Genomic DNA, 11,106 nt, shown 5'->3' with positions numbered 1-11,106 from the left:
AAACTTGCTCTCTTGTGCAACCCAGCTAGAGAGTCTGTGTCGTCACTTTGCTGCTCCTAATACAGTGTGACAGCTTCATTGTGTCTTACCTGGGCCAGAAGTCACCGTGAGGAGGAGTTGTGGGGTCTGTGGCAGCCCCAAAACAGCCTCCTGCTCACTCCCCCTGAGCTGGGATGAGGGTGAGAATCAGAAGGGTGAGAGTGAGAAAACTCCTGGGTTGAGATAAAGGAACAACAGGAAGAGCTGCTGATGAAAACAAAGCAAAACAAAATTCACTCCTCACTTCCTGTGGGCAGGCAGGAGTTCAGCCATCCCCAGGCCAGCAGGGTTTCACCACAGGTAACAGTGACTTGGGAAGACAAATTAATCACTCCAAACATCTCCCCCTTCCTCCTCCTCCCCCCAGTTCTCTCTGCTGAGCATGGCCCCATGTGGTGTGGGACATCCCTGGGGTCCTGGCTGTGCCCCCTCCCCTCTCCTTGTGCACCCCCAGCCCCCTGGCTGGGCTGAGGGGCAGAAAAGGCCTGGGCTCTGTGTGAGAGCTCAGCAACAGCTGAAACACCCCTGTGCTATCACCACTGCTTCCAGCACAAACCCAAAAACACAGCCCCACACCAGCCACTGCCAAGAAAAGTAACTCTACCCCAGCCCAAACCAGCACAGTCATGGGAAATATATCGTTCTTATAATGAGATATCATTTCCCAAGGAAGCAGGACAAATGCTTTTACAAAAGAATTAAGATTACAGCTGAGTAAAAGGCGAGCATGGCCTGACTCCCTGTGCACAGCCGTGGCCTCCTGGCGTGGGACAGAGGGAACAATTCTTTCCTTTATAGGAAGCCAGTGTGAATCCAAGAGTGGAGAAAGGGTCTGTGTGGAAAATAACTCACAGCTATTTTAATAAAAGCCTGGTTCAACACTTGCTGAGCTCTATGCTGATGAAAAAACAACCTTGTTCCTCCTGCATGCTGCCCGCCGAGGAGCCCAGCGAGGAAACAAACGCAGGATACCAAATAATTGTTTCCTTGACCTCGAGGTTTAATAGCAAAAAATAGCTTCAAATGCATTATGCAGCCCTCCTCTCTAGTCCTGCCTTTTAAATTTCCTCAGGCATATTTATCTGCAGCTACTCCATTGATTTCAGTGCTGGGGAAAGGTGTCAGAGGAATATCTGTGGAAAAGTGGGGAGCAGTACTCGTGTAACCATTCCCTCAGTGCAGGATCAATGAGTACCCCAAAGGAGGGATGAGAACCACCAGTGTCAATGAGGGTGACTCACTGCCTCTGCTCACATGTTCCTTGCCTTCCTACCTGAGGTAAAAAGGAAGAATCCCAGAGAAAATCTGGCAAACAGGTTATTTTCTCAAGGCCTGGTTTGCTGATAGCTCAGCTGCTGGAGCTTGCTGTCTGCTCCAGGGAGTCAGGCCCTGGGTTTGCTTTTGGCAAAGGTTTGCTTCATGGGTTTATTCCAGCAACAGCATAGGAATTTTCTGGAAGTTACTTGAAATGCAAATGGCTTCTATTCACCCTGCAAAATATTTTAGTAATGGAGAGGAGTATCAGAAAATAGCTCATTCTGACAATTTGTAGAATTTTCTTAGTTACTTATACAAAGATTCTTGTGCCTGATCAGTCAGTTTTGATCTTTCATTGTTTAGACAAACATTCATTGAAGCAAGTCAGTTTTGTGCAGTTGTGGCCACAGACACTCATGCAGAATTTCCTGATCAAGTCAGGAAAGAAATCCTCTCCTTCAGAAAACAAGAAGATGCTGCTATTGAACCAGAAATTAGGAAATGTTTTTGAAACATTTCAAAATTTGATTTTACATTTTGTTATGACATGCTTTTTTTTTTTCTTCTTTTAAATGTATTGCAAAAATCTCTCCCAAGATCCTAATTTTTACACATCTTAGGAGAACAGTTACCTTTTGTTCTGGTTATCCTCCAGGAGAGCTGAAGGTGAGTTTATAAAAATAGTATACAACACATATAAAATCAGCTTATAGTTACAGTACATTTGACTGTAACCAGCTGTCCAATATGCACACAGGACCAGTTCACTTTCTAAAGTACATGATTTATTTTGTTTCACTTAGCTAGCTCTCCCCCAAAAAAGAAAAATAATTTTGTACATCGAAATACCTCAACCATATTAAAATACAGCTCAGCATTCTGATCCCACTGAATCCAATGGCAGATTTCCACACCAGATTCTAATAGCACAAATATTTCATTTCCAGGTGGAAAAAACAAAAACAAAACACAAACAAACCCAGCCAGCCTTTAGCAAGATAAAAACACCTCTGTTTTAAGTCAGATGCTTTTAAGGACCCAGAAGGTGGGTTAGAAATAAAAAAAAAAAAAAAAAAAAAATAGCAAAAAGGAAAAAGAAAAAAAAGAAGAGAAAAACAAGTGAATACTAGTGCATCAGATTTATGCCATATGGCAAAGTGATGAACAGTTTGTTGTGTCTGAGGCTGTCATAAACTCTGCTCATTCACATCCCCTGGAGATGCTCTGCAGGGGCATTCCTGAGGATTCCAGAGGAGAGCATGTCCCCGTGTGAATGGCCTGATGATGACACCTCCTTCTCCAGAGGCACCGCGTTATTAGGAGGGCAGATAGTGTGAAAATGCAGAAATAAGTCAAAAAAAGGCCAGAGGAGTAGGCAGGGCAACCTCTCCCAGGTCTGCAGCCTGGCCAGCAGAGGTGTAAAAACCCACAGGCGTTTAAAGTATGGGCTGGCAGCGAGGGAAGGAATTTCCCCCTTTCATTCTGGAGGTCAGAACAATGCTGGCCAACCACAACCAGGTGAAATGCAGTGAAATGCAGTGAAATGAAATGCAGTGAAATGAAATGCAGTGAAATGCAGTGGGGGCTCCTGGGGAAGCTTTTGGAAATGCCATTCTTTGGGAATTTTTCAGGGCAGCTCTGGGCACAGCCTTGAGCATCGCAGCTTTGGCAGCCTCAGGAGCCACTGGGGCATAGAAGGGGAGAAGGGTGGGCTGGGGAGGGGATGGGGCAGAGGCAGAAGCAATTTTGATTAAGCCTTTGCTTTTTCTAGTGAGCAGCTGTCCTTGGGTTTTAGCATCTTTATGGGCTTATAAAGAAAAAAAAAAAACATGAAAAAAACCCATATTTGGGCACGCTGATGAAAAGACCTGTTATTAAACATACCAGAGGTCACAGAAAAAGGCATTTTGAAGCTGCCCAGGCTGTCCTGTTGTAAAAGCTGCCAGATTTTTTGCCAGGTTTTGCGACTGTGCCGAGGCACCACTGGCAGGCTGAGCCTCCCAAGCTCCTCGTGGGCAACTTGGCAGTGAAGGGAGGTTTCTGGCAGGTAAACAAAGCTCTGGTGGTTGGCAGGCCTCTCTGGAGACTGTGGAAGCAGGGGATATAAAAAGAAGGATGATTTTGGATCAGCTGAAGTCCCAGGTCTGTGCTTGCAGAGGAGCTGCAGGTCACCCTGGGGTGGGGGAGAGCTGCTCCCAGGGATGCCAGCAGGAGCAGGGTGAGACATCCACTCTCCATGGAGGCAGGGCTGGGTCATCAGGGGCTCTTCTTAGGAAAAAAAAGAAATAAAAAGAGAAAGATAAATCCAACACAGCTCCTCCAAAGTAGCTGATGTACCTTGAAACCAGTTATGAAAGCACTCTTCATTTTATGTAACAAAACCTTTTACTTTAATCTCCTCGTTTCAAAGTGCCTGGGGTATAAAAAATTGAGCTATTCTGATGAATGCTTCAGATTTCACAGCAGCTTCATTGGGAATTTAAGTCCAGTTAACTTCTTACAAGGTAAGAAAATTTCCAGTGACACTGGATTCATTTTGTTCCCCCAGTTTGCTCCCCTTTGGTGCCCAGTCTGGGCTGTAAGAGTTTAGCGCACACTGAAAAAAAAATCTCCTGCAGACTTGTGGGGGAGGCAGCAATCTTTGGTTGGAAAAGATAATTTTTTTTTAAAAGGCAGCCTTTCCCCCAGCTGAACCCTGAATCAGTTAGTGGTACTCACCATACTCAGCTGGCTGAAGAACCCCTCCTGGATGTGGGTGTATCATTGCTTTGCATTATTTCTCTGACTGATATCACGGGAAAGGCTTGGGGTTCCATCACTGAGTAAAGCAGACTGCTATTAGGCTCCTGGATATCCAAAATTCTGGGGTTTTTTCCACCTTTTTTGCTGTCTTTTTTGATCAAATGAGATGCTCATATTATTCTAGGTGTGAGAAGAGAGGCAGACCAGCATCAGATGATTTTGATACCAGTTCACTTGTTAACAAAACCACACAAAATCCAGCTTTGATGGAGAAATCATCAAGTTTTCCTGCTACCAATGCTAAATATCCCCTAGCTGCCATTCCTGCCCCTCTCAGGAGGCCTATCCTTTGGGTCACAAAAGCTTGTTCAACCCCTTTTCACATCTTCATATACGTACACTTACACATCCCAACCTCCAAAAAATACTCAGCTAAAAAAAGGTCTGCACAAAGCAGGTTAGAACCCACAATATTTTCCTTAACTAAACCCATCAAGTGGGCCAAACCCAGTTTGGCCAGTAAACCCTGGATTAGAGGATTTGAACTCCAAGTCAGGGAGCCATCCAGCCTGTAACAACACTGAATACAAAAGGTCTAAGCTCTCCCCTATTAATGGGCACATGCATCAAGAGGCAGAGCAGTGGCCTGTGCTACCTGTCACTCTGACTGCTGCTAATGAACAGTCCTGATTAAAAACTGTTCTCTCCTCTTCTGTCCATATTAGCATTCTGAAGAAAGTTCCTCTAGTAAATTAAATCTTAAGTGAAATGTTCGTTAGAGGGTGTAGGTCGTTAAAGCATATTGGAAATCTGCTAGAATGGGGCTAGATTTGAAAGTACTTTTAATTCATTTAGGGTCAAATCGTCCCTGGGATGTCAAAATGGTCTCTCATTATACCCCCCAAAACTACACTTCCAAGAGGCAGGTGAGAAAGGTGGCAGGATTTACAGGGTAACAAGTGGCAGGAGGTAATTAGCAGCTCCAAATGTGAAGATGAAGCAGGGAGGGCAGCACAAAAACAGTCTCACCAGCAGAAGGTGAGCCAGCACCGACAGCTGGGCTGTGTCTGCTCAGGTTACCATGAGCTTCTTGCTTCAAAGCCTGCCAGTAACACTCAGGGTGTCAGAAAGCTCCCAGAGCTGATTTGGGCTCCCAGCACTCGGCAGCCCCTTGGGCTGAGCACAGCAGTGCAAAATGAGAGCCTTGAAATGGGAACGAGCTGCAGAGCTGACACTGCCTGCAGCCACAGCTCACTGTGCCAAGGGATGTGGCTGAGAAAGGGCCCTTTTCTTGTAAGAGAACCAGCTGAAATGATGGAAAAGCAGGAACTAAAGCTGACCTTTCATTCCCCAACATAGCCAGCACTGCCCCATCTTCTCCAGGTATAAAGTGATGGGTTGGTACAGACTCCAGAAATCAAGCTCATCCATCAAGCATGGATCAGTTTGAGATCTGAGTGAAAGGTGATTCAAATGCCTAGATTTTTTAGAGATTTGAAGAAAGTAGCTAATCCTACATTGTAGGATATGTTCTGGGTTACCCTGGGAGAGGCTGGGAGCCTGCCTGAGTTGCAGCCCAGCGTTATGTCAAGGAAGGGAAAACCAGCAATGTCTGTCCCATGGCAGGCAGGGAGTGCTCCCATCCTGTGGTCCTTTACCCAGATAACACATTAATCACTCAGGCTTTACAGAACAGAAGGAATTCACTTGCCTCGCACTGATTATTGGGATATGCTAATGAGTTCTCAGTCATAGCTAGATAATTGCAGGAAGCATCTGAGACCTTAAGAATTGCATCTCTAAAACCAGATGTTTAGATAATGAGGTCCTCAAGAAACCCAGCTAACAGTAATTAAACAGATAACAAATTTAACATTTAACAGCACCAATTACTATTTTTTTTCCCTTAGCAAATTACCACTAAATTAGAAATCACCATTTCTTTGCCCTGTGGCTATTTTTTAACTCAAAATGACAATGGGGGGAAAAACATAGCTTCTCACAAAGCCTTTATTTCTCTCTGTTTTCACTGTGGATCCAAAGCAGGGAAAAGAGGGAAGGCAAATAAATGTCCCTGAATTAAAGTAATGAGTACTGGGACACAGAGAGGAGTACGTGGAAAAGATCAAATAAGAAATTTCAGGGATGTATTAGAGAACTACAGTAAATTGGGTGGTGGTGACTCAAGGAGAACAAGATCTAAATGCTCCTTATAGCAATTACCAGTGCCTGACAACAAATGTATCCTCAGGCAAAGGTGATTGCACAGAGAAGTCAGGGACCCTCTGAGGCTGGAGAAGCTGCAAAACACATCAGAGCACCTGCTTGGCAACAGGGTTTCAAATCCTTGCCCCTAAATACACACTTGCCCTGGTAAAGCTGGAGGGCAGCCATGGGAGAGCAGGAATATTAAAATTCAGATTTAAATTCAGATTATGTCAGCATTACAAGGACAAAGAACAGCACTAATGCTGCTCTCTATGGACAGATAAAAGCAAAACTCAGAGAATATGACTTGCAATTTTTTTCCTATTTCTGTAACTGTCTAATACTCTTGGGACCCCTCTGGGATGTTATTATATCATTGGAGGCTATTACTGGAGAAGGTAAGAAACCTAGGGAATTTCAGGAATGAGAGAAAAGCTGTGCTGAACAATGGATTGGAGTTTTTGCTGCCAAGTATCCCACAAAGGCTGAGAAAGAAGCAAGCGAAGGCCCCTGAGTTAAGGTTTGAGTACAGCAGGGACTGTTAATTAATGCCTTTAGCATGTCATGAGCCACATTTGCTGAAATGGGGATATCAGGAGGGAATACTATGCACAGCCTGGATACAGGCAGCATTTGTACCAGCTGTGGAGAGCTCACTCAAGGGTTTAATGTGCCTGGACAGAGGCTCTCTTCTCTCCAGTTTATCTGCTCCACCAGCCCAGGATATCATCCTGTTTGTTATCAGATTGAATGGGGTGGGGTTTGGGGCACGATTGTCCCACTCCACCCCAAGGTCCTGTAGTTTCTTCTGGTTTTATATTGAATTTGGCTTCACATTCAATTTATTATTGTCAGGGTCACCCTGTATATTTCCATCCGTTATGCAGGGGATGTTATTTCTTTAATCTGTGCAGTGTCTGGGGGATCAGGACGCTGCATATTCATCACCTCAAACTTTCCTTCCAACTTTTTGTTTTTACTCCTTCTCTTCCTGTTTCTGCAGCTGCCCAGTTTTCAAAGAGATGTAACTCAGCTGCTTTCCTGCCTTCCTTTTCTTCCTTTAGGTCCTGTTCCCTTTTATTATCATTCTTCAGGAACTGACAAGCAGCTGTTGGGTGGCTGCCTAACATTTTATAAATCATTCCATTTCCCTCCTGTGTGTGATCCCTGGCCACCTTCAGGTATTCTTCCACAGCTTTCCAGTCCTGCCAGCCATCACAAGTGCACTCTTCTGAGGGTTCAGGACTTGGATCCCTTCCATGCTTTTGTAAGGAATCAGGGATATCACTTGCCATCCTGCCCACTCTGCCGATTTGTTATGCATTAGTGGTTTTGTGTTGCTTGAAGTTTCACCATCAAAGGTATTAGCAGAAGTAGGTTAAATATGAATTTGTAAAAGTGGGACTTAACAAAATTTGATGGCAAGGGTCACTCTATTACTTACTACACTGATGAAGCACACAAAGGAAAACTGAGTTAAAATTGATTTAGGATGATTTACACACAGACTGCAAAATGTTAAGGGCAACCCTCCCACTGATCAGATCTTACTTTCTAAACCCCTGATAAAGCTTAGGTGAGCTAGGTCCAACCTTAGTCTCAGACTTCATCAACAGTTTTTATCTAAAAAACTTTATTTAGCAGCACTTAATCATTGACTAAACATTTACAGAGTGAATCAATAGGATTTACTACAGTCACAATAGTGATTTAATTATAGATCTGAGATTCCAATGTTTACACTATATTTGCTATAGGGATTTAAATCAATTAACACATGCACACACAAAGGGAAAAAAATAAAGAGAAATATGTGTATGAAGGATTAAATACATAAAGGTATTCCTGTTAAAAATTCCCCTTGAGTTCAATGAAATACTTCAAATGTCTTGGTATTTCTCAGTGGGTGATGATGGAGCCTTGAGGAGTGAGGAATTTCATCCCAGGCCTTGTTGTCAGCTTTTGACAACCATCCTCTGAGTGTGGAAAAGCTGAGGGTTGGAGAACTCAAGAGATCTCCTGATCTCTTGCTCTTCATGCTAATCTGGCCCACATTCTTTAGTCGTTTTATCATTTTTCTCTCAAACAGGGAGTTTCCAACTTTCCAGGCCTTTATCTCCTCTCTATCTTCTGGTTACCTCAACATTCTTGAAAGGTCATAAATTTAAGATCCCAGATATCCAATCTTCAACTCCCTTTGGCTTTGTTTATTGAAGCTTGTCAGGGTCAGTTTCAGCAAACCTAAGGTTTGGGTGATTTCATGATCAAAGTAACAATAAAGATCTGTGAATAAACTGCCAAGTGCTCACACAGGCAAGATGATGTAAATTGAGATGATTTCTGGCTGCTCCATTTTCCCTCCCCAGGGCTTATAAAAGATTTCCCCAGGCTGACCTCACAATTCTGAGGTGGAGTAAGAGCCTTCAAGAAAAATGATGATGAAAACCCCAGTCATTTAATAATAAATCAAGACCAAAATGAATTTGTGATAATTGAGGCAGTGAGTTAACGCTTTGGATTGAGTCTCCTAATTTTAGAATGGGAACCACTTTGCAGATCTTCTCTCTCAGCCTTTCCATGGCCTTTTGCAAGCCCCCACAGGCTGTGTAGCAGCTAATTAAAAATGTTACTTAGGGATGCAAAAAGGATAAAAGTGCTTTCCAAGAGCCAGCTGCTCTCTTCCTGCCCAGAACTCTCATTCTGTGCTGCAGCTCCTGTGCTCAGGACAGCACCCAGCACTGTCCTGTGTCCTCAAAATCAGCATTTCAGGATTTCAGCCCATTAATTGCTGAAGCACAGCCTGAAATTCTTGCCTATGCAGCAGCCTGGGGAGAGATGTGCCTTCCCAGCACCATCCAGGAGCTGGGATTCCCATGGGGCTGAAGCTTTAGACAGCTTGGTGCAGCTTTGCACAGCAAGGTCGTACTTGATAGACTCGAGGGAGCTTTCTCAAAAGGAGAGGAGCCTTTTACTTTATTCTGATTTGTCCTGCGTTTCTGCATATCTATTACAGTGACAATTGGCAATTTTTAGGTTAATTTTGTTTAGTCTGGGGCAATTTCCCCTTATGGCTGGGAAGAGTCATTCACTTCTCAGGGGAAAACTCACCAGCTTCAGTTCAAATGTTTGTGAGAGACTTTGGGAGGAAGGGAGAAGGGGTAGGTGGCAATGGCCTGGACATCACTTTTAGCAAGGAGGGGAAAACTCCAGTGTCCTGCTTTGCTTTGGAAGAGTTGCCCAGCTGGGGTGCCTGAAGGGAGCTCTGAGCACGAGTGCAGCACTACTGAAAATGCAAATAACTCCCCTGTTACATTTTCTACAGTTATTAAATACACCACAATAAATTTTAATTTTATTTTGGAAACAAAACTCAGGCTTTTCTTTCCATTTAAAACTGCCTTTTTGTTTTTCTTCTTTGCATTTTCGTCCAGCTAACACCATGGATATTTTCCTCTATATTTCCAGTGCACTATACCGTTGTTTCAAAAGGTTTTTCCCACTCACCTTCAACAATTCTGGGTTTCCAAGTAGGCACCTCTTGGGGTCACCCACAACCCTCCATCTCAGGCAGTGAGGAGCACTCTTCACCTCAGAGAGGGGAGGAGCAGTCCAGTATTTGGGGGGTTCCTGGGGGTCTCTGGGAAGGGGGAAACAGAGGGAGAAGTTCCCTCTCCTGGAGCACTGGGACCAAAACAGGGAATCCATTCACTGCCAGGGTGTTTGCAGGGCTGGTTAACCCAGGTTTGGCCACCATCAGAGCACTTCAGCAGCACAAAGGGGAAGTCAAACATTTCCTACCGATCCAATAAATCAGCAGCTGTGCTATTTCCCAGCTATTGCATCATTATTACTTCATGCCTTCCCCTGCTCTGCAGGAAGCCATTTGACAGGCAATAAAACAGTCCTTGTGGAGTCTGGTGGGGTAAATCAGCTCCACCCAGACTCTCTCAGTACATTCCCCAAAGGCAGGGCCTGGGGGACAAGTCACCTCCCTCCTCCAGCATCATTCCAAGATCACCATATCCCTGATCCCAAGAGAAAGGCAGGAACAACCCACTCCTTAACCTCATTTATCTGTCTGTATGAAGTGAGGACCTCACTATCTGTCATTACAAGGTCACAAGCAATTTCTTAAATATCTGTGCCCTCCTTCCAGCCCTTTGCCCCTGCACTATTCCTGGCAGCCTTGTGGCTCAGGAACTGATCCAGGTGAAAAGCAATCCCATTTTTGGCTAGCTGTGGTTTCCAGCAGGATCAGCTCCTTGGCAGCTGAAGAGAGGACTCTGGCGTGTCCTGCACTAAATCCACCCCCCAGCTGCTTTGAACCATGTGTATTTAACCAGCAGCAGGTGGAAATTTCACCACACATCTGAAAACCTCATCTGTGCCTGCCCCCGTCATCCTGACCCATCCAAGGCACCTCTGTTGCTGCCGGTGCTGCTTAACTGTCTGCTGCAAGAACCTGAATTGTGTCAAGGGGGTAAAAAAGCCTCAAGAAGACTGGAGAATTATTCAGATCCAGGGAATAATACAGGTGATCTCTAAAGGTGGGCCTCAGATTATTTGGGGGTGTTTGCTCTTACTGACAAGGGCACCTGGGGTTTTTGGTAGCGGTGATTTAGCAAACTGTCATTTAAATATTATACACAAAGCTCAACCTTTACTAGCATAATAAATATAATAAAGTTATAATAGTTCATTATAAACCTTAATAAAGTTGAGTTTTGCACTCAGCCTTGCTGGTCAACAGCACAGCCCCAAATCCCCAGCTGGAGGAGCCCAGGCTGAAGAAGGCACCTGAATGTGTTGATGCTGCATCTGCACCCAAGACTCAGCTGTGAAATGCTGGTACCAGTGCAG

The sequence above is a fragment of the Pseudopodoces humilis genome, chromosome 2 (assembly GCF_049639895.1).
Source record: "Pseudopodoces humilis isolate 2021_Gansu_Grassland_sample_001 chromosome 2, ASM4963989v1, whole genome shotgun sequence".
NCBI lineage: Eukaryota > Metazoa > Chordata > Aves > Passeriformes > Paridae > Pseudopodoces > Pseudopodoces humilis.
The sequence above is the reverse complement of the archived record's forward strand: the minus strand, read 5'-3'. Positions refer to the sequence as shown.